The sequence below is a fragment of the Apodemus sylvaticus genome, chromosome 10 (genome assembly GCF_947179515.1).
Source record: "Apodemus sylvaticus chromosome 10, mApoSyl1.1, whole genome shotgun sequence".
NCBI lineage: Eukaryota > Metazoa > Chordata > Mammalia > Rodentia > Muridae > Apodemus > Apodemus sylvaticus.
The window spans coordinates 27,902,198-27,930,157 of record NC_067481.1 but is presented as its reverse complement, the minus strand read 5'-3'; the positions used below and the strand labels follow the sequence as shown (position 1 = coordinate 27,930,157).

Here is a 27,960-nt window from a genome sequence, read left to right as displayed (position 1 = left end):
CCCAGGACTATCAAAGGAGAGTCAGGTGGATTTCTGAGTCTGAGGCCATTCTGGTCTATATAGCAAGATTCAAGCCAGCAGTAACTACAAGGTGAAATCTTATCTCAAAAATCAAAAAGCAAAACAAATGATTAAAAACGTATAAAGACTGAGTAGGGTGGATGAGTTAGCTTAGCAGGTAAAGGCACTTACCACTGAGCCAGACGACCCAAGTCTGGTCCCTGGAATCCATGTATCAGGAAAAGAGAACCAGCTTCCATAAATAGTCCTCTGAGCTCCACATGTGTACCATAGCACGCACATGCACACATATAAACACACACATAATAAATAAATGTAAAGAGAGATGTTTCTGGGTGTGGGACTCAGAAATCAATAAATAAGACAAAATTTTCCTACCCGCCTTCATGACAACAGAAGCTTTTTGGTTGTGTAAAACAAACTGGGGGATGGTCGCACAAGCCCTTCGTCTCAGCTCCCAGGACAGAGCTGCACTCAGATCTTTGAGTCTGAGGCCAGATCAATAGAGTGAGTTCCAGGACAGCCAGGGCTACTCAGAGAAACCCTGTCTCAATAAACAACAAAAACAAGATGGCTGGATTCCATTTCAGCATTTGCAAAATAAAATAAAATTGCCGGTAGTGTTAAACAGGCATGGTTTTGTTTCTGTGAGTCCCAGAGTCCCCACAGATTAGCAAAGTGTTCAGAATGAATGCACGTGGCAGGTGGGAATTGGTTTGCTCTACTGAACGACACCACACGGAGCTCTTGATCTGTGTGACATGAAGGGCAGAGGGAAGTGTGAAACTTTCAGGAAGCTTTATGCTTGTCAATTCGATGGATACTAAACACCACAGTTACAAGCCTTTTCTTTAGTAAGTTAATTTATTTTTACATTTTATTATTATTATTTTACATTTTATCTATTGCGTGTGGGATAGTGCGTGTGTGTGTGTGTGTGTGTGTGTGTGTGTGTGTGTGTCACAGCGCAGAGTGGAGGTCAGAAGTGGGCTTTTCCTCTTTCCACCTCCCGGCCACTATAGGGGGAGGTAGCCGCCGCCGCCATGGCCTCACATCTGCAATGGATGGTTGTTCGGAACCGCTCATTTCTTGACCAAGAGGAATAAGAAGACCTACAGCACGGAGCCCAGTAATCTGCAGCCCCGCGACTCCTTCCGCTCCAACAGGCTAATTCACCACAAGACCGTGGGAGTGGAGCCCGCGGCTGATGACAAAGGGGCCATGGTGGTTATGGAATGCAGAGCCAGTCAGCGAAAACCTGCCGCTTCTTACGTGAGGACCACCATCAGCAAGAATGCCCGGGCTCCCTGCAACAGCATCAGTCACGTGATCCGAAAGACCAAGTACCGTCCTGAGCATGGCGGCCATCCGCGGGGCCAGTGCCATCCTGCAAAGCCAGAAGCCTGTGGTGGTGAAGAGGAAACGGACCCGCCCCATCAAGAAACCAAGAACTCCTGAGCCCAACACCTCAGAAGAAACAGAGTCCACTGACTTTTTCAACCATCAAAAGAAGAGGAGGAGGAGGAGGAGGGGAGGAAGAGAAGGAAGGGAAAGGGAGAGGGGGAAGGGGAGAAGAGGAAGAGGGAGAAGAGGAGGAGGAGGGTTTTTTCCTTTCACCATGTTGGTCCCATAGATCTAGCTCAAGCGGTTGTCAGGCTGGGAAGCAGCATCTTTACCCACCGAGCCATCTCTCTGGCCTCATTTGCTTGTTATCTGAGACAGAGTCCACTATGTAGGTCTGGCAGACCTGAAGGTTATTATACAGATCAGCCTGGTCCTCCCAATGACAGCACTACAGGCATGTGCCACCCTGCCCAGCTCAAAGCATTACGTTTTGTAAAAATATCTCCCATATAATTAGATGAACATGATTATAATTACAATTATGGATTTGATTAAATATTTTTATATTTAGTCAAATTAATTTTATGTTTATTAGTTATAGTTTATGTTAAATTAGAATTCTTTAAACATTTGTAAAGGATAAACATTTCTCAGTGTTTTCTGAAGGGCAGAAAGTTCAAGATCATGGCGCCAACAGATTCAGTGTCTTCATAAGGGTTCTCTGCTTCGTTGATGGAGACTTCTGAATTCTCATATACAGGAAGGGCTAATTCAGAATATTTAATCACATAAATATTTAGCTATACAAGAATTATGGCTTTACCAATATTTTAGTGGTTTTTCAAGACAAGAGTTTCTCTGTGTAGCCCTGGCTGTCCTAAAACTCATTCTGTGGACCAAGCTGGCCTCGAACTCAAGAGATCTGCCTGCCTCTGCCACTTGAGGGCTGAGATTAAAGAACCCAGAAGTCTTAAAGATGCTGGACAAGCATTTTCTTTCTACTTTTTTTTTTAAACCACCAGAAAGTGAACCTAGGACACACATACTACCCCTGAACTCCACCTCTAACCCTATACTAGAGAATTCAGTTATGGGAGAACATGTTTTATTTTTAAATAACAACAACAACAACCCAGGATCTTGGAATATAGCTTACATTTGCCTAGCATCCACAGGCCGTGGGTTCAGTACCCAGCACCATATAAAACCGGGTGTGGCAGTGCACACCTGTGATCCCAGCACTCAGGACATAAGAGACAGAAGGGTTGGAAGTTCTGGGTTCTCCTCAGTAACATGGGCAATTTAAGGCCTGCCCAAGATTCCTGCGATCTTGTCTTAAAAACAAAAACAAGACACAAAACCGCCTGCTGTGTGCTGTCGTGTGAAAGGCTTGGCACTCCTATCACCTCTTTCTTGCACTGTGTACGGACCACAAAGCACTGTGTACAGACCTCACAGGAGAGACAGGCATCCCATCAGCGACCACCCCAGCACTTGTGTAAATTCCACATTCACTCTGGTGTGGAGGCAGGGTTTCTTTTCACATATTAAAAACTTAAGAGTAAGAAGCCCTTGACTGGGGCTCTGTCTGTGTTAGTCCCAAGGGCAGATGTTTAGAGCTAAGAATTGTGTGGTACACAGCATCCCAGGGTCTGGCCAGTCTGACTGCTGGGGGCTCTTTGATAGAAGCTGGTTCTGTGTGTTCACGTGTGACAGGGCAACACTGCACTGAAGGACTCCAAGCAAAGAGAGAGACAGACAGAGAGACAGAGAGAGACAGAGAGAAACTGAGGAAGTCTCCCCTGTGAAAAAAGGTAAGGCCTCAGCCGGGCAGTGGTGGCCCATGCCTGTAATCCCAGCACTTGGGAGGCAGAGGCAGATGGATTTCTGAGTTCGAGGCCAGTCTGGTCTACAGAGTAAGCGCCAGGACAGCCAGGGCTAGACAGAGAAACCCTGTCTCGAAAAAATCCTGGGCTAGACAACAAGGACAAGAAGGGGGTGGTGATGGGGTAGAGAGATTAAGCACAAGAGTCTGTACCCTTCCCTCCAAGGCTGGGACTAAGGTGGAATGTCTGCCAATAATACTAAAATCAGAAGAACGCAGTGTCAGAGAAGTACCCGAGATGGACCCAGCCTCAAGCACTCCAAGCGAGGTACTAACAAGAGAGGAGCCCCTCCTGGAGTGCTGCGCCTGTAAATGGAGAGGCCAGGCTCTGAGTTAGACCTCAGGAGGCACTACTAGGGAATGGGGCTAAGTGGAGACCTGTTGGTGCCAGAAAGGGGCACCCAGCCTCAGAAGCCATCCCCAGAAAGGGCCTGCTTGGTTTGTGGCCCAGTGCCTCAAGGCTTTTCAGGCTGGACAAGATGACCTCACAGAGAGCGCTTCCAAGTTCAAGCTCTTTGCCCTGATCCCAAGGGCTAAAACTCCACCCGGGCGTCCTCCAAACTCCGTGTCTACACCTGGCAGGCCTTGCAGATGGTTATCTCCCCTCCCCCACCCCACGCCTCCACTCGGCCCGCCTGTCCGTCTGCCAACAGCCCCACTCTTGGCCTTTCATCTCGTGCCACGGCAGCCGGCCACGATGCTGGGCCCATCCCCCACCAGCCAGCTCCACAGCTTCTCCTGGGCTTAGGGCCCCACAGCAGCTGGAGACCAGGGTCCCTCACAGTGTCACAAATACCCAAAGCTTGAGACCCACCCCCGTTGTCCTTTGCTCCTGGGCTTCGCACCCAAGGGGACAGCTTGACAGGTGGGAGGACACACACGGCCAGGGAGAGCAGACGGGGTCTTCAGTCACCCTCCCTCCTTTGCCTGGGAATGGCAGAGGCAAAGATGGACAAGATGAGGATGAGTGGCCAGTGCCGGTCTCCCTGGGTGGATGGATTATCCACCAAGGCACTGCCCTCTCCTGGCCTCAGTCTACTTCCGGGGGGGGGGAGTACGGAATGAGATCGTTGTAATGGACCCAAGAGAAGCGCTGGTAGCAGGGGTGTGGCGCTGCTGTGTGAGCCCAGGTGGTAGGAAGTACACCATAAGGTGGTGAACCGGGAAGACTCCAGAGACAGCTCACAGTTGCCCTCTAGGGCTCTCCGAGGAAGGCTTGATGGGTGAGGCAGAAAGAGCTAAAGACCTCCTCCTGTTGTTGAGGCTGAGGCTCGGCCTATTTGAGCATGCCTCTGCTGTAGCTAAAAAGCACAAAGCCCCATCCAGCAGAGATGGGCTGAAGGTCCGTCCAGAGACGCTGCACGCATGCGCGCACGTGCACATGTGCACACACTCCACACACATCCGGTTAGGTCTGGCCAAAGTCCTTCAGGGTCCATGCTGAGATACGTGAGCATCTCTCACACAGACTGTAGCTCCCAACAGCAGACTCTACAGTCTTCTGTTCCCTCCCGCTTGCTCTACCACTCTGTGTCTGGGGTCGCAGCCACCTCAGAGCTGTGGGGCAAGTAGGGGTATCCCTGTCAGCACCCAGCAAGGGACAGAAACATGGACGGCTGGCTAGGAGGGGTGGCTTCTGGGCAGCAGGGACTGTGTGAGGAAGCATAGTGTGTGAACTGAGTACAGGGTCGGCTGGGTGGGTCCCACCAGGGGAAGGCAAGAATGGTATCTTCCTGTTGCAGCTGAAGGTTGACCCAAGGTACTGGCTGCTACAGCCAGAGACCCACAATCTGGTAGCCCAAGACAGAAAAATTATCCGTAGGCAGGAGAGACTTGGCAGAAGGGGATGAAAGGGGATCTATACTGCCTTACATATTTTTTCTTTACTGTTGAACCTCATATAATATATCCATAGGGGCTGGAGAGATGGCTCAGCAGTTAAGAGCGCTGGCTGCTCTTCCAGAGGACACAGGTTAAGTCCCCAGCAACCACATGGCAGCTCACAGCCGTCTCTTCTTCCAGTAAAGGGAATCTGGACAGACATGGCATGCTAACATACACACAGGCAAAACAGCCATACACATAAAATAAAATTAAAGTTAAAAAAAAGTGTATCCTTGTGTTTCTCATGGCATTTACAAGTATAATAATGGTATAGCTCAAATGAAATATTAAAGTTAGTTAATAGTGTGCCAAAGTGTGCTTCTTAGCTGAGACAAATGATATAGACCAATACAGTATGCAAAAACAGGAGAGACGGTGGTGGGCATATGAAAATTCTCTGAAACTTTTATGTATGTCTAAAACAAAAATAATAATGTTAAACAAACAAACAAACAAACAAAAACACTAGTAAGCACACACACCAAAGGCCTGTCTTACTCAAAGTGCCCCTGCTGAGAAAGTCGGTCACACTGCTGTGCGAGACTGTTGACACTGCCTGGCAAGGACGCCAAGAGACCAACGGCATTCAAGCAGGTCACCGGACAGGTACAGCCTGGCCACTGGGCACCAGGAAGGTCTGTCCTGGTGGGTCAAGGACATGCCAGGCTAATGACAGGTTTACCAATCACCAGCCTGTGCAGCACGGTGTGACTGAGGTACAGCAGTCACTCTCAGGCGCTGTGACGGCATAAATAAAGGGGCCTGACTCAGACTGAAGAGAGAAGGTATTTCGTGTTCCAAACAGGGAACGAGGGACTTGATTTCTCTTTTCCTTCTCTCTTCTCTCCTCCCTTCCCCTCTTCTCTGCTTTTCCCCTCCCCTGCTTGAGACAAGGTCTTGTATAGACCAAACTGGGTTCACTAAGTAGCTTAAAACAATCTCCATCAACTCCTGATTCTCCTGCCTCCCCCTCCCAAGTGCTAGGATTAAAGGTTGGGAACCCTATGCTGGGCTGAAATGCGTGTTTTCTAAAGCAAGGCCTGTACACGGACCCAGTTCCTTCTGACTAGGGATGTGGAGCACAGTGGTGGTGCAGGCTAAGGGTAGGACGTGGAACTTGGAGGAGTCGGTTGGCAGGCCCGACTCCTTACTCATTGTGTCCTTGAGCAAGCCACTCACTCTTGCGGCCTCAGTTTCCTCATCCGTAAAATGGAGCCTATCGCTCCCATCTGCCTGGCTTGCCTCCCCGAGTTGCAAGCGTCACATGAGACAATCATCGCAAAAGGGCCTGGCGTGGAGCAGAATCACCCTGGAAAAATGAGCACCAAGGCCATCAGGTTGCTGAGTGGCTGTCACACCCAGTTCTGGCCACCAAGGAGTCCCGGGATGTAGATCTCCCAGGAGCAGTTCCCTAAACAAGGCGCTCCCTGGGAGCCCAAGATTGCTGGGAGGCAGATGCCAGGCCCTCCCTGAGCCTCTAGGAGATAGGCCAGAGTCCCCCCTCCGTGGGTGAGGGCTGCCAGCGGGGGGCCTGGGAGAGTGGGCCGCCTGGGCTGGGAAGATGCTGAGGTAGAAATGGAGGTGCCTGTGAGGGCCCAAGCCCAGGGGGGAAAAAATTCTTACTAGAGCTGTATAATTAAAATCCTATTAAGCGGCGCCTGGCAGTCTCCCACCAACCCCCTCCAAGGCTCCTGCGAATCTCACAGCAGTGCGGCACCCTGCACTCCAGGCTCTTGCTGAGGCTGCTGGCTTGGGGAGAGCTGGGAGCCAGGCTAGCCAAGAACAAAACCAAGGATGAGCAGGGGGGCCGGATGTAGCCAGCTCCAGCTCCGGCCCCAGGTCCGAAGCTGAACCCTGCACCCCTGCCACTCTTCCTTTTGTTCGGTGAGGAATGACCATCCTCTATAACCTCCCTCAGACCCTCTGGCCTCAGGACTAGAAGGTTCCCTGACTTCTCATTGTCTCTCCTTCAAGTCTCTCCCAAGCTGCCAGCTAGCTTCTTAACCTCAAGCAACACCCAAGGCCCACTGTTCTCCAGTGCAGGTTGCAAGGTGACATTGGGCAGAGTTGGGTGGGCAGAGCTTGGGAAGTGAGATCTGGCTAAAGTAGGTACCAGACTACCTTCTCTTCCCACGCCCCAGTCTCCTCTTTGTCCACGCAAGTTTCTGAGACCTCCCCTCCCTCATGCATCTGCTTTCTGTGCCTCAGTGCCCCTACATCCACTTAGGTTGCGAGTCATTGTCCTCCATTCCTGTTTCACAACTCAGTTGATGGATCTCCTCTCAGCAGGGGCTCTGCCCAAAGTCATGCTGTCAAAATGGCAGACTCGTGAAAAAGAAGGGGTTCCCAGCCTTAGCAGCTCCAAAGCCATCCCTCAGCCTCAGCTCCTGCTCTCAGCTCTGCCCTGTGTGCATGCTGTGGGTAGGTTCTTTAACCCCCTGTAGGGGTCATAGTGACCCGATGCTAGACCCATGCCTTCAGAGAGGAGAACCGAGAGATCATCAGGAAGAGTGACCTTGAACCTCAGTTCCTGAGGGAGCCTGGCTCGGAAAGACCCTCTATGACTTTGGTTTTCTTCCTGGGTCACACGGTTGGAGTCACTCAGGGGCTTCTGGGTTGCATTGCTTGTCCCTGTCCCAGGGTAGTCAGTCTCACCCAGTCCAGAATGGCCCTGGAGGCTTTCTCCATAGACCCAAACTCCCCGGACCAGGCTTCATCTCTTTGCTTTTAAACCTTTCCTGCTAGCCTGCCATCTCGGAATGTGGATGAGTCAGGGCTTCAAGACGGAGCTCTGCCACCAACTTCCATGTGACCTTGGCCACAGTCACCCTGTCTGGAACCCCTTTTTACCTTTCAATTGGACTTAGTTCCTTCCACTTTTGTCCCTTCTACTTCCCAGTGAGCCTGTCCCCCTGCACACTCCTGGGTGCCAGGGTCCCTCCCAACTCTTCTTGGTCATTTCATCCCAGTGAGCTCTCACAGGGCATGCGCTATGTGATGGGTCCAGCTCTGTGCCAGGTGAGAGGACTGACCACAAAGACAAACCAGGGTCTCTGGTCATCGCTCCAGCAAAGAGATGAGACCAGAGGTTAAAGAGGCAGAGGTTAAGAAGTGGTTTGTACAGACTGGCACAGGGGGCCATCGATGCACCGCTGCAGAGGTGCAGGGCTCTCCCAGGGACTAAATTCACTTTTGAGCATTTGTTGTACTGTTCAATCCAGAAGGTTCTTTGGAGCCTGGGGTCACTGAGGCTCAGGAAGGGAAAGTACCTCACCTTGAACCAGTAACACCAACGTTTTGATGGGAACAAAGGCTTCCTTGTGAGCCCTGTCCAGACTGCACCTGCTTGGGGGTCGGGAACATTCTACAATTTCCTGGAGTAGGGGTAGCTGAGAAAGGTACAGAGGCCTGCAAAGCTCAGGCCTCTACCTCTATCCTCTTGTTCCCAAGGAGATGAGTCTGTCTAAAGCTCCATGGAGAGGTGGCTAGGAGCTCAGACACAGGAAAACAAGGCACAGCAGCCAGTTCCCAGGGAACATACGAGCTCAATCCTGAAGGTGTGGAGGAAGGAGGGATTCTGGTCAGCAGCAGGGGCTCTGTGAGGATTTCCTCTACGGGAGGAGACACAGACCTAGGTCCTAGGCCTATAAGCAGCAAGGAACCCTCACAGTAATCAACTCTGGATAGACCCACAGGAGATCTGCTTACTACCGATTCCACAGCAAACAAAGCACCTTCACACTGTGGAAACCACCGGAGTCGAGAGAGGGGGTTCAAAAAGGGTAGAGCATCTTCCTGCTATCTGCTGGCATCATATACCTGACCTTCTATGGAGTCCTTCCCAGACACTTCAGCCTCCTCAGATCCCTTAGAATGAGTCACCAGACCACATGGACTTCAAAGAGACTGATCTTGTCCTGAAAAAGCTAAGAAGCCAGCATGGGACAGAAGGATCGGTAGGTGGGAGGAAGACTCTAGGTTCTGGCCCCCTTCCTCTCTGTACCCTCCACAGGCCTCCCCTACCCCAGATCTCAGCAAGACCTGTACAGCTGCAGGGAGCAGGGACAACAATCACCGGCTGCACACCTGGTCCAAAGCTGCAAGTGATGTCACTGCCAGCTTCCCCGGATGTGGGATCTTCCTATGATGACAGATGAAGTCCACGGTCCTTTCATTCCACACTGAGAACAGTGTGGAGGGGGGGGGGACCCTCAGGGGTGCTTGCCAGAGACATCCCTCCATCCTGGAGTGGAGATTGGACAGGGCAGAATGCCTTTAGGGGTACCAACTAGCTGCTGAGATCACAGCCCTGCCCCATGGAGGTCCAGAGTTCTTCAAGTCTGTCTTCTATACCTCAGGCTACAGCTGCAGTCCCAACACATTCAGGGACTCAGGAGAGCAAAACAAAACAAAAAACAATGGTCAGGTTAGTAGGTCCCCTTTGTCATGGGTCTGTCCATACAAAAGACATTTGTCATGAGAAGGACTCTGTTAGCAGAGTGTTTGCCTGGCAGCTCCAAAGCCCTGGGTTTGAATCCCAGTACCACACAAACCAGACACGGTCACATTTGCTATAATCAAAGCACTTGGAAGGTAGAGACAAGAAAATGAGAAATTCAAGGTCACCTTCAGGTACTTGGTGAGTTTGGAAGCCTGGGTCACCTGAAACGCAGTCAAAAGGGAGGAGGAATGGGAAGGAGAGGAGGGAAGGGATTTTTGTGAGAGGCCAGGACTTTGAGAGGCAGCTTCGTGCCAATGCATTTTCTCTGCATCTGCCCCTCTCCTTACACTCTAGTCTTCCGGTTTTGGGGTTTTTTTTCCCCCCTCTGTACTATAAGATCCCTGTTGAACAAATGCCACCCCTCCCTCAGTTTCTCTGTAAAAGACCATTGTTCTTCTTTGTTTGGGGGACATTCTAGGGCTCTCACAGACCTCTGAGTCCCAGTCAGCTGAGTCAAGCAAGGTCAAGCAGCTGGCTCAACTCCCAGCCACAGAGGGACGCCTTCCCACGGAGGGCTGACAGTCAGGGCTTCTCTAGTCCCCAGGGCAGGGCCGGCCAGCTGACAGCATCAGCTCAGAGCCCTCCGGAGTCTCCTCAGAGTCAGCGCTGCTCCCACCCTGCCTTCCCCCAGCCCCACTCAGGACTCGCATCACCAACACCTTCCCATCGAGGGCCTCTGGCGAGCAGATGCACAGGAGGGCGGGGGTCCCTGCACTCCCAAGTCTCATTACCCCCGTGCCACCGCCCTGACTCTACAGTAATTGGGGGCCCGATTTGCATTTTGCTGTGTGTGATTTCTGAGAAGCTCTATGCTACCCTACAAAGCCAGGGGATCCCCCACACTATCAGGAGAGACAAGGAAAGGAGGAGGGTTGGAAAAGGCAGGAAGTGGGAGCTGAGACAGGACACTGAGCCCCCCAAATCCTCCTAGGAAGGGGAGTCTTGGCAGGGTCCCCCTAACCTTGTGCCAGCCCTGGCTTAGGAACCCCTGGTGGGGATAAAGGGGGGTGACGTCCTTTGCCTTCCCAGCTCAGTTTCCTCATTTGTAAACTGGGGTTAATGACACTTAACGAGCGAGGGGGGTGGGGGGCGTGTAATTAGCAGCTGCCAGCTCTGGGCTTTGAAGTGGGTGGAGGAGGGGGCCACTGGGCAGGGTGTGGGCAGGGCAGAGCTGGAGGCTTAGGGTGCCTGGCCTACAGGGAGAAGGTGGGAGAACCAGGGAGCCTTTCCAATTCGGAGATAAAGAGTTGGGGTCACACACTTACAGGGGCTCTGGGGGGGCAGGGGGCAGGCCAGAGGAACCAGAATCTGGGCCACAGACAGCTGTGGAGTTGAACTGAGGAGCCTACAAAAGGGCTGAGGAAGGAGCTCGGCCCATCTCCTCACCAGCATATGTTCTTGTGGAAACAACATATAGATCTAGATTCTTATGCAAGAAGAACTTCACTCCTTGTGTCCATTGACCCACAGTAAAGCGCACACAAGGCCCATTGCCACAGACAAAGGCAATCACTGCCAGCCCAGAGGCTCATGGGAGAGGACAGGCATGTCAAGAGAGGAGTTTATGGGGACTGAGACCAGGGAAGTGAGGACAAGAGGGAGGGAGCCGCCACCTCCTCCACCCATGGCCTTTCCGCTTGCCCCACTACGTCAGGACTGAGTCACTGGGAGAGGCCACTGTCCAGCAGGGGTGGGAGGACCTTGGGGACCAAGGTCTGGACACTGTCCCAGACCGAGCATCTGTATGGGGTACCTTTGGCCGGGTTGGCGAAGACGGTGATGTAGACTTGAGCCAACCAACCACAGTTCAGCCACCCACGCCTGATGGGTAGAGGCTTGGATGGGCCCGGGAGGCCCAAGAGGGCCTGTGAGGGTCAGCAAGTTGTCTCTGACATCCTACTTGCTGTCTCCGCACAGGTGGGCCCAGGAACCATCCATGATACACCAGACATAGGGAGAGGTCCTTCTCAGTATCAAGCCCTCTACCCACTGGTCCTCGAGCAGGAGCCGAGAACATGCCCTGTCACTCCCATTGTGCACCTTCTGTTTTCCAGATCCTTCTATATGTTCCCAGGGAGAAGCTTGGGGGTGACTGGATTTGGCCGTCAGACAAAATAAGTGAACAATTATTTTTGGTATCTACTGGGTTCTGGGCTCTGAAGCTTGGGCCAGGAGCATGGGCAGAGAGAGCCCTACTGGGCCCCCTCTCTAGCCAGAATGTTAGTGTAGAGAAAGGACTAGAACTCTTCAGAAGGGTAAAAGGGGATGTTTCCAGAGGCAGTCTCAGAGGGCAGAGAAGGTTTCAGGGGCCCGGGGGAACTGTGGGTAAAGTCTCTGCCTGTCATGAGTTGCAGAGGCCGTGACTGGGAGACCACTTTCCCACTGGCCCCATTAAGCCTAGGGCTCACCAGCTGCAGCATCTGGAACAAGTGACATGGATTCTTCCTGCCCTCCCTGCCTCCACCCCCCAGTATACAAGTACTGGGGACACAGCAGGCCCTGGTCTGGGCAACTTGGCACACACAGACTTCTGTCTGCTTCGTAGACAGCTGTCAGGAGATTGCAGACATTAGAGCACTTTCAGAATAGGGGCTGGAGGAGGGAGGGGAGCACCTTCAGAGTGGGGCTGGAGGAGGGAGAGGGGAGCTCTTATATTGGTTAGTTAAGGGATCCAGAGCTAGGATGAGCCCTTGCCCTGTTAAGTTGTGAACACTCACCAGTCTGCTGGGGACTTGGGACAATTTCTCTATGCATACTACCCTCTGTCCTAGTCAGTGTCCACCTCTCATGTCCCTGTATCCCTGGAGAGTTGTCACTGTCATCCCACATGAATCCTTATGAATCTCAGGGGTAAATCTTGTAAAAAAAACAAAACTCTATTAGGGGCTCTGAGATGCCTGCCGGCCTACAGTGCAAATGTTCTGTTACAACCTGAGTTCAGTCCTGGAAATTAACTCCACAAAGTTGATCTCTAGCTTCTACACATGTGATATGCAAGCAACCACACACACACACACACACACACACACACACACACACACACAAAACATACATAGTAGCACATGTGTTTAATTTCCCCACTCAGAAGCAGAAGCAGGAGCGTCACAGGGAGTTGAAGGCAAACTTTTCGTCTTCATAGAGAGTCCCAGGCCAGCCAAGGCTATACAAGCGAGACTTCATCTAAAAAAGAAACCAACCTGAGGCTGGGGAGATGGCTCGGAGGTTAAGAGCTTCTCAGATAGAGGACCAAAGTTCAATTCCCAGCACCTATGTCAAGTGACTCGAAACTGCTGCAACTCCAGCTCCAGGGGACTATTGCCTCTGACCTCCAAGGGCATCTGCACTCGTGTGCATACCTACATGCAGAACGCACACCCCACACATAATAAAAATTTTAAACAACCAACCAACCAAAAGACCATAGTAGGTTAAGTGTAAAAACTAGATATGGTTGTGAAGAATAGATTCTTTAAATGAAATTCTGTCATCAAAGCGAAATGGTGAGACAGATAGCTACACTGCGGCTAGGGAAGAGAACAGCCCTGTTCCTGGGACATATACAAGGAAACGTTGAGGGTGACCCTTGAATTGTTCAGGAGAGGGTGCCTGCTCTATCCCTAGTAACACACACACACACACACACCAAGAGTAAAATAAGAGTGTGTGTGTGTGTGTGTGTGAGAGAGAGAGAGAGAGAGAGAGAGAGAAAGAGAACACGAGAGAGAGAGAACACGAGAGAGGTGTGGCAGTGCACATTCTAATCCCAGCACCTGGGAGATGGAGGCAGGAGAGTCAGGAGTTCAAGGCCAGCCCGAGCTCAGTAAGGCTGTGCCCAAACAACAACAATGAAAAGTAAACAACAAGACCAGAGAGATGGCTATCATCCGGGTGGAGCCGTGAGGCCATTCCGTACTATTTCACATTTGCAGCTTTTGAAATTGTACCCAGCTAGAAATAAAAAGAATGGTTGGTTGGCTCCCAGTGGCTTCAGCTGGCTTCCTCCTCCTTTTCCTCCTGTTTTTCCTCCTCCTCCTCCTCCTCCTCCTTCTCCTCCTCCTCTTCCTCCTCCTTCCTGTGTCTCATCCCAGCACATACCTGGTTGTCATTTTCTGTGTCTTTTTTTTTTAACCCATTCACCCCTGTGGTGAGGGTTCTTTTCACACCATCTTCCTGCCTCTCATCTGTGTCAACATTTCCATTCACTCATTCATTCATTTACTTGTTCATTCATTCACTCACTCACTCACTCACTCATTCACTCATTCATTCATTCATCCCCCACACTCATGGGCAAGCCCTCCACATCACTCGTGGCATCCACTAGAGAGCCAAGAAGGTTCACTGACAGCCTCAGTGATTATGAGTGGCTCTCCCTCTGTGTCCCTGACTCCTTAACATTGACCTCAGTTGGGGGAGCGGTTATGTTACACTTCAGGTCTCCGGGCCTCTCGGTGGGGTGGGGCCTCTCCGTGGGGTGGACGCTGGTTCTTTGTCATGAGACTTGGATGGCTTCTCCCTTTATTCTGGAGCACGCATAGGTTTCCGAAACCTCAGCTGTGACTACAACCCTAGCAGGGGCATCCGGGCTATGAGCCAAGCAGCCCTCCCAAGAGAGGGCTGTCTCCTCTTTTCTCGCTTTCTGACCTCTTCTATTTCCCCTGGGCCTGGCCATGAGCCTATCATCCTTGTCTTGTAGAGGTGACATCACCAGGGCTCCCCAACAAGCACACACACCCCAGAGAAGCAGGGACTCCTCTGCATCTTGGCCATCTCGCCTCTCCAACATCAAAGGCCCAGGCGGCAGCAGTGTGTCCCTCCTCCCGGCCCCCAGGGGTAATCAGAGCCTGGAATGTGTAAGCCGCCGGACCTACAAATAAATAAATACTGAAGCACGCGGAGCCTCCCGCCCGCCCCTCGCTGCCACCCAGCACCCTGGGCTGGGACCTAGGCACAGGGCCAGCTCCTGACAAGGTCGAGGGGACCGCCTGGAGCTGGAGGTGTGTGTGAGGAGTTTCGCGTGGGCTGAGGCCTGGCTTATCCTAGGCAGCATCAGAAAGCCTGTGACGGGGGGGGGGGGGGGGGGCATAGAGGAGCCCTAGGTGTGTGTGTGGGGGGGGGGGGTTGTCCTTCATCAGGGAAAGCCTGTGACGGGGGGTGCATAGAGGAGCCCTAGGTGTGTGTGTGTGGGGGGGGGGGGGGGTTGTCCTTCATCAGATGCGCCATCTCTCCCCCTCACAGGCTAGGCCACCTCTGGTTCTGTACCTGCCAGTCCAAAGCCAGCCTGCCTGCTTCTGCAGCTGCATATTGAAGGGCCCCCATGTTGGGGAAGATGGTGGGCAGGGGCCGGGGATTCCAGGATGGACCCAGATGATTGATTTCCCTGAAGAGAGAGAAGAGGGGGAGAGGAGGGATAGAGAGAGGAGAGGAGGAGTGTGAAGAAGGAACAAAAGGAGAGGGAGGGGGAAGAGGAGGAAGAGGGGGAGAAGGAGGAAGAGGAGGGAGAGGAGGAGGGGGAGGAAGAGAAGGAGGAAGAGGAGGAAGAGGGGGAGGAGGAGGAGAGGGAGGAAGGGGAAGAGGGGGAGGAGGAGGAAAAAGAGGAGGAGGGAGAGAAGCTAATCTCGTGAGAAGCAAAAAAGAACCCCAGGGAAGTGGCCTTCTTTTACAGCTTACCTGCTGTGTAACTTTGGGTCAATCACTCGTATCTCTGCTCCTTAAGCTTTCCGAAGCACCTCTTCTGATTTACCTTTCTGAGGCTTGCCCTCACCAAATAACAGGAAACAACTTTTGGTATGGGCAGTTCTGGATATAGAAGCCAGGGCCTCACACAGGATAGGAAAACACTCTTCTAGTGAAGATGCGCCCCTTGACTTGACATCTTTCTGTTTGTTTGTTTGTTTTTGTTTTTTGTTTTGTTTGTTTGTTTTTTTTTTTCCGAGACAAGGTTTCTCTGTGTAGCCCTGGCTGTCCTGGAACTTGCTCTGTAGACCAGACTGGCCTGGAACTCAGAAATCCACCTGCTTGACTTGACATCTTGTGGGTGTCCCCGTGTGTCTTTGATTTCCTTGAGGGGCCTGACACGGAAAGCACTAAGAACGTGCTACATGCTAAGAACCACTCTAGAAATGGGAACCAAGCAGTGGGGTAGTCTGGACCTCTTAGTCTTTTCTGTTTCATGTTGAATCCAGAGAAACTCCAGAAACTCACTCCATACAAAAGTACACCTACACTGGGTACTGTTGCTGGGGCCCTGCCCAACTCCATCCCTGGGTCTGGAGCAGAGCAAACACCTCGGAGAGGCAGCATGTTTCCTATCTCGTCCTGTCTCCTCACCGGCTGGCTGCCACAGCCTGAGGATCACATTCCTCAAGGAGGCAGGAGCCTCATGCAAATGCCTAACCTTCCGAGTGTTACTGCCCCCTTTCCCAGATCCAGAAACTGAGGCACAGGCACAGGAAGTGACTTAACAATCTACATCAAGGCCAGGCTAGAGCTAGGGCTTGCTCAATATACCTTTCTCTCCAAGTCCTCGGGGCTTCAAAGCCTGGGACTCCTCCAGGTTTCACTCCCTAGAAGTTTTTGTCTGTCTCAGGGCCTTTGCGTCCTCAGTTCTCACGGCTCCGAACGGATGCCCGCCATTCTGCCGAGGGCACGGAGCGAACAGCCCCAGCGGACATAGAAGCCCAGCGAGATAGTTCTACAGGCTCCGAAATCATACTCTGAGCTGAGAGCTGGTGTGAAGCAGTCGGGCAAAGATCTGGGCAAGCACAGGGAAGCTGGGAGGTCACAGTGCAGGGGGGGGGGTACCCTTTGGAAAGGCTCCCCAGAGAAGTGGGGGTACCAGTCAGACTTTCTGCTCTGCGCAGAAGGGCGTAGGACTCACATATGCATGAGTTCGTCCAGCATCCACGGAGCAACTCTCTGTATCATGTGCCCAGCACCAAGAAGGGACACAAGACCTTGTTTAACCTTAACAGGAGTCCAAAGGAAGAAGCTATGGTAACCAGTCCCTCCTCACAGATAAGGGGTTAAGTCACCTTCCTGAGACCACCTGGCTAGCGAGTGTTCGCTGCCCTGAGTGGAGGAGAGTAGAATATTTTCAGATGATGGATGGATGGATGGATGGATGGATGGATGGATGGATGGATGGACGGACCTAGGTTTATCCTATCCCCAAACAACTCATGCCATATTCGTAGGCCTGAGAGGCAGTAAGCAAGAGACTTAGGCCTTCCAGGTTCCCAAAGGAGGGGCACCTGACTATTTTCCTTACCCATCGTACTTATCATCAAACTGAAAGCCATAACCGTGGTCTACAAGGCCCTGTAAACTCTGAGTGCAGGCTCATCTGCACCCTCTCTTGTCTCGTTCCACTCAAGTCCCAGTGGACTCCTCCACATTCTTAAACACAGCAAACCCTCCCACCTCTGCCATCCCAGGGCCTTTGCACTTTCCACTGCCTGAGAAATCTCCCCCCAGCTCTCCACCAGGCTCTCTGCTTCTATGACCTTCCAGGGAAGGTGGACTGAGCTCCTGATCAAATATTTCTCTCCATCACTTCCTGCCCCTTTATCTACCTTAGTTTTGTGCCTCAGTTGTCATAACCATGCGTACCCTGTCTATTGATTTTTGTTGTTGATGTTTAGTTTGTTTGTTTTTTCCTCAAGATAGGGTTTCTATGTAACTGTGGCTGTACTGGAACTTGATTTGTAGACCAGGCTGGCCATGGACTCAGAGAGACCTACCTGCCTCTGTCTCCTGAGAGTTGGGACTAAAGGCGTGTGCCATTATGCCTGGCTCTTATCTATTGGTTTTGATTTGTCTCCTCAAGAGCATAGCCTCTGCAAAGGCAAGGGGAGCTTGATTTTGATGGCTTAGCACTATGTTTTCTATACTTACAGTAGATCCCCTACAGAGTCTCCTATCTGTATATACCCCCTGGATGGATGGATGGATGGATGGATGGATGGATGGTAGCTCTCTCTGGCTGGTCCTGAAAGGAAGGGCAGGGTCTGCTTAGACATTCTCCATCAAGTCTATTTTTTAAAGGATATTTATCATATTTTTAACTATGGCGGTGGCAAAAGGAGTAGTTATTTGCACGTGTGTGGGTGTCCACAGAGGCCAGAAGAGTAGAGCGCCAGACAGTTGTAGGCTGTCCAACATGGCCTCTGGGAACCAAACTCAGGTCTTCTGAAGAGCAGCAAGCAGAAAGTGCTTTTTAACCATTGGGCCAGTAGTTAAGCACGCCCCTCCCTAGCTGGGCTTAAGCGGTGAATCAAATCCACCAGACAAAACGTTCCTTCTTCGAGCCGCCTTCCTTAAATTTCTACCTTCATCAGCAAAAACCCAGATCCTCCAAACTGACGATTGTGTTAAGGAGTAGAACAACTGTGCCTTCCTCCTGAACACGCCATCTCCCTTCACCACAACCTTTCCAGAAGAGGAGGAGGGGGCAACAGAGCCCTCTGGGTGCTGCCCAGGTGGGGCCAGCCTGCAGCCGCCTCGTCAAGGTGGTACCCAGCCAGGAGGCAGGAGGCGGCGCCCTGGCTTAAGGCATGAATGGAAAAGGAGGGGATGAAAGAAAGCCAGTGCTCCCAGCCTAAGGGACAAAGGGACTCGGCAGGTGTGAGGGGCCTGGGGGCCACGAGGGCAGAAACTGGATCTGAATCAGATCAGTGCCACCTGTGGCAGGCTTGCTTCCATTCGTCTTCTTTGGTTGTCCCTCACTCTGGGGACAAAGCTCAGGCAGGAGGTCGGAGCAGGGTCGGGGTAGTCTATGTCTCTCTGTATCCCAGCTTCCCCTTCCAAGAAGCAACCACACAGTCGGTTCTCCCCAAGGTCAGAGCCCGGGAAGAACTCGGAGAAGATGGCCTGACTCTGTGCTTTTACACAGGAGACCCGTGAGACCTCCAGGGTACAGTAGCTTACTGAGAGTCACCTGACTAACCGCTGGCTGAGCCCACACCTGGCTCCAGGAATTTTGGCTCTGGCCTCAGCTGGTAGGAAGTGATCTTTTCATTACTTTATTTGAGTCCGGGGTTCTGGATAAATTAACCAGGCAGGACTTGAACTCATAAACTCAATGGTTTCTCCTTCCTCGGTCTCCCCAGTACTGGGGGATTACAAGTGCAGGCACCACACATGGCGGGAACTGATCTCTGTCTCTTTAGCCTGTCCAACCTCCTAGCAGGCTATCCTGAGATGGTGACCAAAAAAGCCAGGACGAAACCGAGTCTGAGCAGTGCATAAAGAGAACGGCTCATGGCTCATGGCTGTAGGCAGGGTCCCCTTAGATAGGATGCTCCCCCAGATACTGCCCAGCCAGGATCTCCCCAGACATTATTCTTTCCAGGCAAGATGCTTCTCCTAAGACCAAGTGCTCCCAGAGTAAGGTGATCACCAGCAGGGTGCTTCCTGAGGGCAAGGTCTCCCAGGAAGAGGTGTCGCACAGGCAAAGGGGGTAGACAAGGCTGAGCCTAGCCAAGGGGAAGGCCAAACTCCTAAGGGAGCTGGCATGTGGAGGGGACACCTTGCTCCCACGCAACTGCCCGGGGCCACCCTGAGCCCCACCCTTGCCGCAGCTGCTTTGCCCCAAGGTGTGGAGGAAGCCTGGAGACGTAGGTGAAAGGGAGGGGGCTGGCCAGGTAGGAGGGCAGGAGAAGAGGGAGAGGGGGAGGAGGACAAAGCGGGCCTGTGTGGTACCTGGGACATTCCCAGTCTCTGCCTTGTCCCCTCCCTGATCCTTCTCTGAAAAGGGAGGGAACAATGCCCCCATTGAGGCCCATTTCCCTAGGGATAACATCTCTGTGTCCACCGGGACAGAAGCCAAGCAGGTGAGCCTTGTGGGGGCTGAAAGTCTGCTCTCCAAGCAGCAGGGGCAAGACCTCTGAGATGAGGCCAGGGGTCCCCAGGAGGGAGACTGGAGGAAGAGAGCCAAACTCTGCTCCTTGTTCTGAGGCCAGAGCAGGGGGCACGGAGACAGAGCTGCGGGGGAAGGGGTGTCAGACTCTTCTTCAGTACAGTGGCGACTGCTCTCTGGTTTATGGAGCCCTTCTCTGTTCTGAGAAGGGAGACAGGAGTGTCAGTCAGAACCCTGGCGGCTGCGGCTGACCTGCTGATGTCAGGAGGTGGGCCCGCCCTCTCCCTGTGTGACAGACATTCAGAGGGAATGAGTGGAAGACAACTGTGGCCGTCTTTTGTTCAAGTTGTTCAAGGGTCTGGGGATATAACTCAGTGGGCAGAATGCTCACCCAGCAAAGACGAAGCCCAGAATTGGGTCTCCAGCACCATATAAGATGGATATGATGATGAAATCCTATAATACAAGTACTCAGAAAGTGGAGACAGAAGGGACAGAAGTTGAAGGTCATCCTTGGCTCTATAGAGAGCTTAAGACCGGCCTGGCCTAGAAGCCACCTCAAAGTAAATAAAATAAAATAAAATACTGTTTGTATCAGGAGCAACAAGAGTTCAGGGCCTCTTTGAGACCCATCCAAAGACTCCAACACAGCGGGAAGCTTCACTAGATATTATTTTACTTGCTGTTCCATTTGAGATAGGGTCTCACCATGTGGTTCTGGCAGGCCTCAAACTCACAGACGTGGGCCTGCTCTGCCTCCTGAGGGCTGGGATTGCAGGCCCTTGAGAAGCTGATACTGTGGATCTGACCCTGAACTGGGCTGAACACCCATTCAAGTGGATGATGCTAGGCTGCAGTCAGCTTGATATATAATGCAGACTGACCTATAGTCACAATCCTCCTGCCTCAGCCTTCTGAGTGCTGGAATTACAGGAATTCACCACCACTCCTGCCAATTTTAAAGCCTTGAGGTCATCCCAACACTGAAAATAGTCTAGTAATGTGGAGGAAAACTTCAGCCTCAAAAGGCTGGCGGGGCCATGGGAAGGTCACGGGGCTCAAGGGCGACAGGAACATTTTGTCACAGTGGCTTAACCTCACAGATGGAGGCCCCAGGGAAGGGGTCAGGGTCGAGAGGCACTGAGATGACTTCAGAGGATCGGTGAGATTTTAGCAAACAGCGGCAAGATGGAAGTCCTCCAAGCTGAACTCCAGGGCTTACTATCGACTCAATCAACTTCTGGCTTCTGTTTATTGAACAACTACTACGCTCCAGCTGCTGGGTGCTATAGACCCAAAAAGCCATGCCCCAGTCATCAAGGCAGCCACCGTTCACTCCGTCAGCAGCAGCAGGAGCAGCCACAGCCTCCATCAATGATGAGACAGTTTCTAAGCCTACAAAGGATGTCATAGTTGGGCTTAAGACAGATGGTTGACAAGGATGGATAGAAGAACTGAGCTTATCAGGTAATAATATGGGTAAGAGCTTGGGGCCCACGAGCGGAGGTCACTGAACGACATCTGAAGGAATAGGGGTGTTTTTCCCGTAGGCCATGTGGAGTCATGGGAGGCTTTTGAGCAAGGGAAGTCTACATCTACAGCAAGGTAGCTGGGTGGTGGCACTAGGAGAGGGTCCCTGCTTGTCTCTTGGGCCTATTTTGTGATGGGATAGCTCCAGCCAGCTGGGGAAGGAGGCCATCTCAGAAGTGGATGTGAATGGCCAGTGGCTGGGGTGGATGCAGAGAAACTTACACACCAAGGCAGGACCTCAACCCTGGCCCTCCCCTCCAGGCCATCTGTCTTTCCTCCCCTAAGAAGCCTGTTACCTCCCCCCCCCCTTCACTTCCAGCTTCTCTCCATCACACCAGAGGACCAGAGTCTCACTAAAGCTTACTTCTCTGTGCAGACCATGACTTCAGACAGAGGCAAGGGACAGGAAGCCTGCCTCTGGAGCCTCAGGATGGAGGTGGAGATGCAGGTGGGGGAAATGATGTGACTCTGCCAGGTGCCTCCTCAGGACCCCCAACACAGGCATGCAAATACATTATTGGGGGCTGGGACTGGAGGACCGCCAGCTAGTGACATAGCAGTAAGTAGGGTGGTTGCCACGAACCCACAAACCCACCCCCACGCAGGCTTCTGCCCCTCAGCCTCAAAGCCACTCCAGCTGAGCCACCTGTCTCTCACAGGTCCCAGTGGGACCTCAGAAACAGCTCCCTGAGGGGCTTCATACTTCACAAGGATACACAGGAACTCTTGGCCCAGCCAGCAGCCCTGACTCATAGGAAAGGTAGAGGCCTATGGGCTCCCAGGTGGGCTGGGCTCCTGTGCAGGCCAGGATCCCAGGCGCCTGGAGGTACAAGGAGACCTGAGAGGAATGTTCTCCTCCCTGGGGTTGAGGGTGGGGATGGAGGCCTGGCGCCTAGAAGCCCATCCAGCCATCCACCCTTCCTCCGAAATCTAGACACTTCCCCTATCAAGCATGTCCTTTTTTATAGATTTGCCGACACATTGCCAGACCTCTCTCTTTTTAAACAGCTCCTCTGGATTCTCCATGAACAATGACACAAGGCACCGCTCCGGTGTCCAGACAATCCTTTCCAACTTGATCCTGTTATTAGCCAGAAGCCTGGTATGTTTCACTTTATAGAGACCCACAATGAGGCCCAGAGAAGGTAGGTCGTTTGCCCCAGGCCCTCCCTACAGAAGCCTGTACTTGATTCACTTTCCAATCACCAGATATCACATTAGACATTTCCTTTTGACGGTGGAGGTGGTGGAACACCATTAGGTGACAGGATTGAGTACAGAGGACCTTGGGCTCACCACTTGACCTCTGACCTTTCTTGGCCGGCCTCCTGCACCTGGACCGGGCAAACTGGCCTAGAGCTGGCCTAGAGGAGCAGTGCCCTGAGTTAATCCTTCTGGGATGAGACAAGAGGTCAGAGGGCAGGCAGGTGAGGGTTTGCTCTTCCAGCCCAGCTCACCTGGACCTGATCAGGAGGATGCAGGATCACCTGACGGCAATTGCATCCACCAAAGGGATTGGTAGAGAGCTTAAGAGAAAGTTCTGGGTATCAATAGCTTAGCAATGACTAAGCCATATTACCTTCCTGAGCTCCAGTTTTCTCCCTGTGAAATCGAAGGCCATAGGACCTACCTCATAAGCTGTTCTGTGCTTCCTGACGCCCACAGTGACTATGACCTGGCTGGCCATCAGAAATCATGGCAGGGCCTGCCCTGGGGTGGCTGGCAGATGCTGGGAGTCACACTTTCTACCCTGCCTCCTGGATACTCCTGCCCCCACACAGACTCCCAAGCTCCTTTGTAAGTAGCAGACAGAGCATGCCCAGACTCCCAGCAGCACCTTAAAGCCAGAACAGAGCCAGAACAAGAGTCAGACAACAGCCATGGCTCACTGTGACCTCTGTGGGGCTTCGGAAGCCTGCACCTGCGCGTGTCACCTGCGCGTGTCACAGTCTTTGCCCTCAGCAACACGTGGATATAGCCGCTTGACTGAAGATTTGCCTCATAAGTGTTTGTCTCCTCTCTGTGTGAGGAGGCCTGGCTCCTCAGCAGGGACAGATAGCTGCTAACTTGTGGAACAAGGCCCAGCCTTCCCTAGGGAAAGAGCAGATGTTTGCCTCCAGCTGTTTGGCTCTTAATCAGTCCTCAGAGAGGGCTGCTAAGGCCTCCCCAGGGTTCCGCCTGACAGTGGCTGAAAGTGGCTTCCAGCCTGAGGCAGGGGGCTAAGGCCTGGAGAGGTGCGGCCCAGGAGGCCCAAGAGGCATCTTCTCTCTCAAAAGCTACGCAAGAGCCCTGGGGTCTGAGCCAGGCTGGTGGAGGAGGGGAAGGCCGCCAAACCTGACTTGTTCCTCATTCTTTGTCTCCTGAGTCTCTCCAGTCACCACTTACAATGCATGTTCCTCCCAGAGCACCCTAATACCCTAGAATGGCCAACCCCCACCAGCCATCTTGACTGACCCTTTCTTCCTCTGTCCTGAAGACTTTTCTGGAGGGGTGGAGTGTGGGACTGTGGTTTCCATTGCTCCCCTGTGAGGAGTCAGCCAGCCTTCACCTGGGTCCAGCGTTGGATTTGTCTTCCCATGCCTTCCTATCTTCAAGGCCGAGTAGGCAGAGAGCTGGGTGGGCAGCTGTTACCGTGACAGTCGCGGCAGCGGTCACTGCCATCCCAGCACTTAAGGACCACATCCTAGTTAGGATCTTAGATTCTGGAACTAGACAGCTGCTACATTTTGAGTGTGGCAGGTGGTCAAGAGGACACTGAGACAAATTACTGGGGATTAAAGAGGTTATTAGAAGAATTATAAAGCCATGATCAGACAGAGAGGCAACATCATGGCAGAGGCTCCAAGGAAAGCTGAGGCTACCGCATGGCAGGGGTCTCTGAAAAGAGGCTTCACACACCTTTAATTCCAGCTCAGGCAGAGGCAGGTGGATCTCTGTGAGTTCAAGGCCAGCCTGGTCTACAGAGTTCCAGGAGCTACACAGAACTACTCTCAAATGAGCTACTCTCAAATGGGAGGAGGGACCAGAAGAGGGGAGAAGCAGTGGGAGGGAAGCCCTTAGATCTTTTAAGGAAGGGGATGATTTCACAGCAGGATCCCATAGCCAGGCACAATGGCTCCTGGCAGATATCCGGGAAAGTTGTGGAACAAGACATAGGTCTCAATAAGGCCACTATGACACCTTATTGGTGTCACCAATACCAGCTTTTGTGTGAGAGGCTGAATTGGAACATTACCTTCTTGCAACCCACAGCAGCCCCGAGAGGCCACCCAGAGCACCTGGCTTTCTCCTCAGCCCCGGCCTCCTCCTCCAGCCTGGCCTTTCTAGACAAACGAGGCTTGAGCTCCTGACAACAAGGACTCTCTGTGACAGACTGTTCTGCCCGTGGCACCTGCTCTGGGGCATTTTGATCATGAGGATGAACCCAGAGGGTGACCGAGCCTCACTCTAGTCCAGCCCAGCTGCATCCCTTCCCAGAGTTCCATGGGATCCACTCAGATGTTGAACCCAGAGCATCAGGCAGCGTCCAGAGCCTGCAAAGAGCCGGGCGGTGGTGGCACACGCCTTTAATCCCAGCACTCGGAGGCAGAGGCAGGCAGATTTCTGAGTTCGAAGTCAGCCTGGTCTACAGTGAGTTCCAGGACAGTCAGTGCTATACAGAGAAACCCTGTCTCAAAAGACAAAAAAACAAACAAACAAAAAACAAAAACCAGAGCCTGCAAAGGACCCAACTTCAGGGCTGTGCCTTCCTCCAGGAGGGAAGCTGGCAGGACAGGCCATTGAAGTCCCCAACTGTGTGGCCTACACACTCCCTCCCCTGCACAATCTGGTACAGAGGGAGAGGCAGAGGGAGAAAAAATTGTGCAAGAAGCCTGTGCGGGGCTCAGGAGATGGCCTGCTCAGCAGGCAAAGGTGCTTGTGGTACCAGCTGGGCTCAACCTGAGCTGGGCCCACAGAAGAGCAAACGTGGAGAAGCAACCTCATAAACGTGTTCTTTGGTGCCTCTATAAGTGTTCCTGCACACACACGGTAAAAATTAATTAATTAATATTTTAAGAAAGCAGCCTGCATGCTCTCTGATGAAGCAAGGGAGGAGGATACAGGAAAGAAATATTTTAAGGGCTGATGGAGAGCCATTGGCCTCGGTATGATGGTGCCCTGGGAGCTAGTAGCTCTGAGTGTGATATCTAGGACATGTTCAGACCCTCAGAGTGTCAGTGTACCACCCCAACTCTCCCCTGCCTGCCCCACAGCAAAGGAATTATCCAGGCTTCTAAGGAGAAGGGCCAGGAGAGGCGAGGGGCAGATTCCCTGAGCTCTTCCAAAGCCCAAAGTGGAGGATAGGAAGGATAGGATATACAGGCACAGTGCCCTGGAGCTAGTTGGCTGTGGGGATGAGGGTTTCCTATCCCTCCTGATAGCCCCCTGGGAAAAAATGGCCTGGCCAGTAATCTGAACAGGGGAACCCCTGTGCTCACTATGCCTAGCCTGGACCCCTCGTCCTGTTTCTATGGTATTACTTTCTCTAGCCCAACAGGGATGCCCGTCAGCTGCCCAAGCTCAGAGTCTCTTGCCTGGACTCAGGACCCAGAGGAAGAGGTGAGGAGGAGGATCAGGCCAAGCCCGGAGCTCAGTTTCCAATCTGGTCATTAAAGAGTGACTGGAGGAGATCTTGCCTCATCTCCCAGATCCAAGCCTTCTCGGAGATAGGATATGGACTCAGGGAGGGAGGGGCGTTCCGAGGTGGGAGGGATAAAAGCTCTGAACCCCACACCTCTGAGGGGACTCCTGGCCCAGCCTGCTTCCGTCCCATGACTCGGTCCCCCCAGGCCGTGTCATCGTTCCCCTTACAACCCCCCTCATCCAGTTGGTGGTGCCTCTCTCCTCGTGACCACATGTGGGTCTCAGGTCGCAACAAGGACCGGGTTCCACTGTCTTTGTTCCTGTACCTGCCACCCGCTGGGTGCCTCCCGAAGGCAGAGCAGAAGCACGTGGCTCTGCCAGATGTGGAGCAAGTGGGTATGTCCCTGGGCACCCAACCCGGCAAACAACTTCTGTGGCTGTAAACCCAGGAAACAACAACCCCGGCTCAGCTCTCCACACCTGGTGCCAGGGGCCCAGGGACAGCCTCTAGGTGTCCAGAGCCCTATGAAAAAGGACTAGGAAGCCACCCAGGGGAGCCTGCTGGGCTCAGGAGACTACCAGGGCCTGGCACCACCTACTGTCTCTTTTTTCCAAATCATGTTACTCCAGCAGGACCTGTTCGTTTTACAACGGCCTCTAGCCTGACCTTCAAAGTGTCTTCTTTGAACATCACTCAGCCTTCCTAGCTGGGCTCCACATTTCCTTCTTCCAGGAAGTTTACCAGGATTGCCCAGCCTCTGCTCTGTTGGTTTGCACTACTCCCACACACCTACTTATGAGTATAAAGAAGAAGAAGGACCTTTTTTTCTTTTTCTCCTCCACTTCTTCCCTTTTTTTCTTTTTTCTTTTCTTTTCTTTTATTTATTTATTTATTTTTGGAGATAAGTCTCCTGTAGCCCAGGTTGGCCTCCAACTTGTAGCCAAGGCTGACCTTGACCTCTTGATCTTCTCACCTCTGCTCCCTAGTATTGTGATTACAAACATGCCCCCCACACAGGAGGGTGTGGCAGCTGGGCACTGTCCCTCAGATGCCCACAGCACCCTCCTGTTGGAATCCCGTTCCACGCATGGGGTCAAACTATCTTCAAATTGACCAGAGACAGGGAGCATTTAGGGTGAAGTATCCTCCCATTTATGGAAGACCCTGGGACCCAAAAAAGCAGAGATAAATCCAAAGGTGACAACCTTGCAATGGGCTCCCGTCCTAGGTCTTCTGACCTTCCATGACCCAAGAACACCTGATCAGATCAGATCGATTCATCCTTGGAGTGGAACCGAACCAGAGGAAGCTCGGGTGTGGAGAGTAAGGGGTGTGCAGGGCTGGTGCCAGGTGGGGGCCAGGTGGAGACTGAGGCAAAGTCGCAGCCTGCCAGGAGCTGGGCACCATGGGAACCGGCTGGGAGTGGTTCTGGACCCCGCACGCGGAGGGGGCGCCGCCGAGCTTACCGCAAGATTCCGCCCCTCCGAGGGCACAGACAATGGGGTCGCTGTGCCCGGCGCCCCCTCCCCTGGCTCGCTGGCCCCCGCCCGCCCTCTCTCCCCAAAGCTGCTTTCAATTTAAACGCCTCCAACCAGCGGGTGCTGCCCCGGGGGGCGCGACCGCAGTGCCGAGCGCCCCTGTAATTTCCGCAGGGAGCTGACCGGCTCAAACGCGGCCCCGCTGTGCCCCGACCGCAGGCCCCGAGACCGGAGACGGCGCCCAGACAGCCTTGCCCGGGTCGTGGGAGCGCCACCGGGGCGGCATCCTCCGGGGTCCAGCCTCAGTGCCGCCTCCTCCAGGCAGTCCACCCTAGCCCACGGAGCCCTGCTTTGCCACCTATGAGGGCCACCAGCTGCTCCTTTTGCGGGAGAAAGTCATAAGGAAGAGGTTAGTTCCCCTGCAAATGTGAGATCAGGGTTGATTCTCTTTGGATTAGGAGCTCAGCAAAAAGGGATCCCATTAGGATCCACAGGGCTGGGGACTCGCAAGCGGAAGACACAGTGTGTTTATTAAACTTGTAATTCTGGGTTCAGAGCTAGAGGCTCCCTATGTAGCTCAGGCTAGCTTTGACTTTGCAGCCCTCTTCTCTTGGCCTCCTGAACAGTGTGTGTGTGTGTGTGTGTGTGTGTAAGCCATTGCACCCTGGATACATAAGATTGTTTTGTTTTGTTTGTGATAGGGTCTTATGCATTCCAAACTAGGATGCTTGTAGACCAGGCTAGCTTTAAGGGCAGAGATCTGCCTGTTTCCTAAGTTCTTGAATTAAAGGTGTGCACTACCTGCCCAGCAAGACTTTTAATAAAAACAATGAA

The 27,960-nt window shown here is 52.8% G+C and overlaps 1 pseudogene; it reads left to right on the top strand.

Moving 5' to 3' along the window:
• Positions 1 to 1,064: 1,064 nt before the first annotated feature.
• LOC127694351 (60S ribosomal protein L28-like) lies at positions 1,065 to 27,490 on the top strand (annotated as a pseudogene).
• Positions 27,491 to 27,960: the final 470 nt, after the last annotated feature.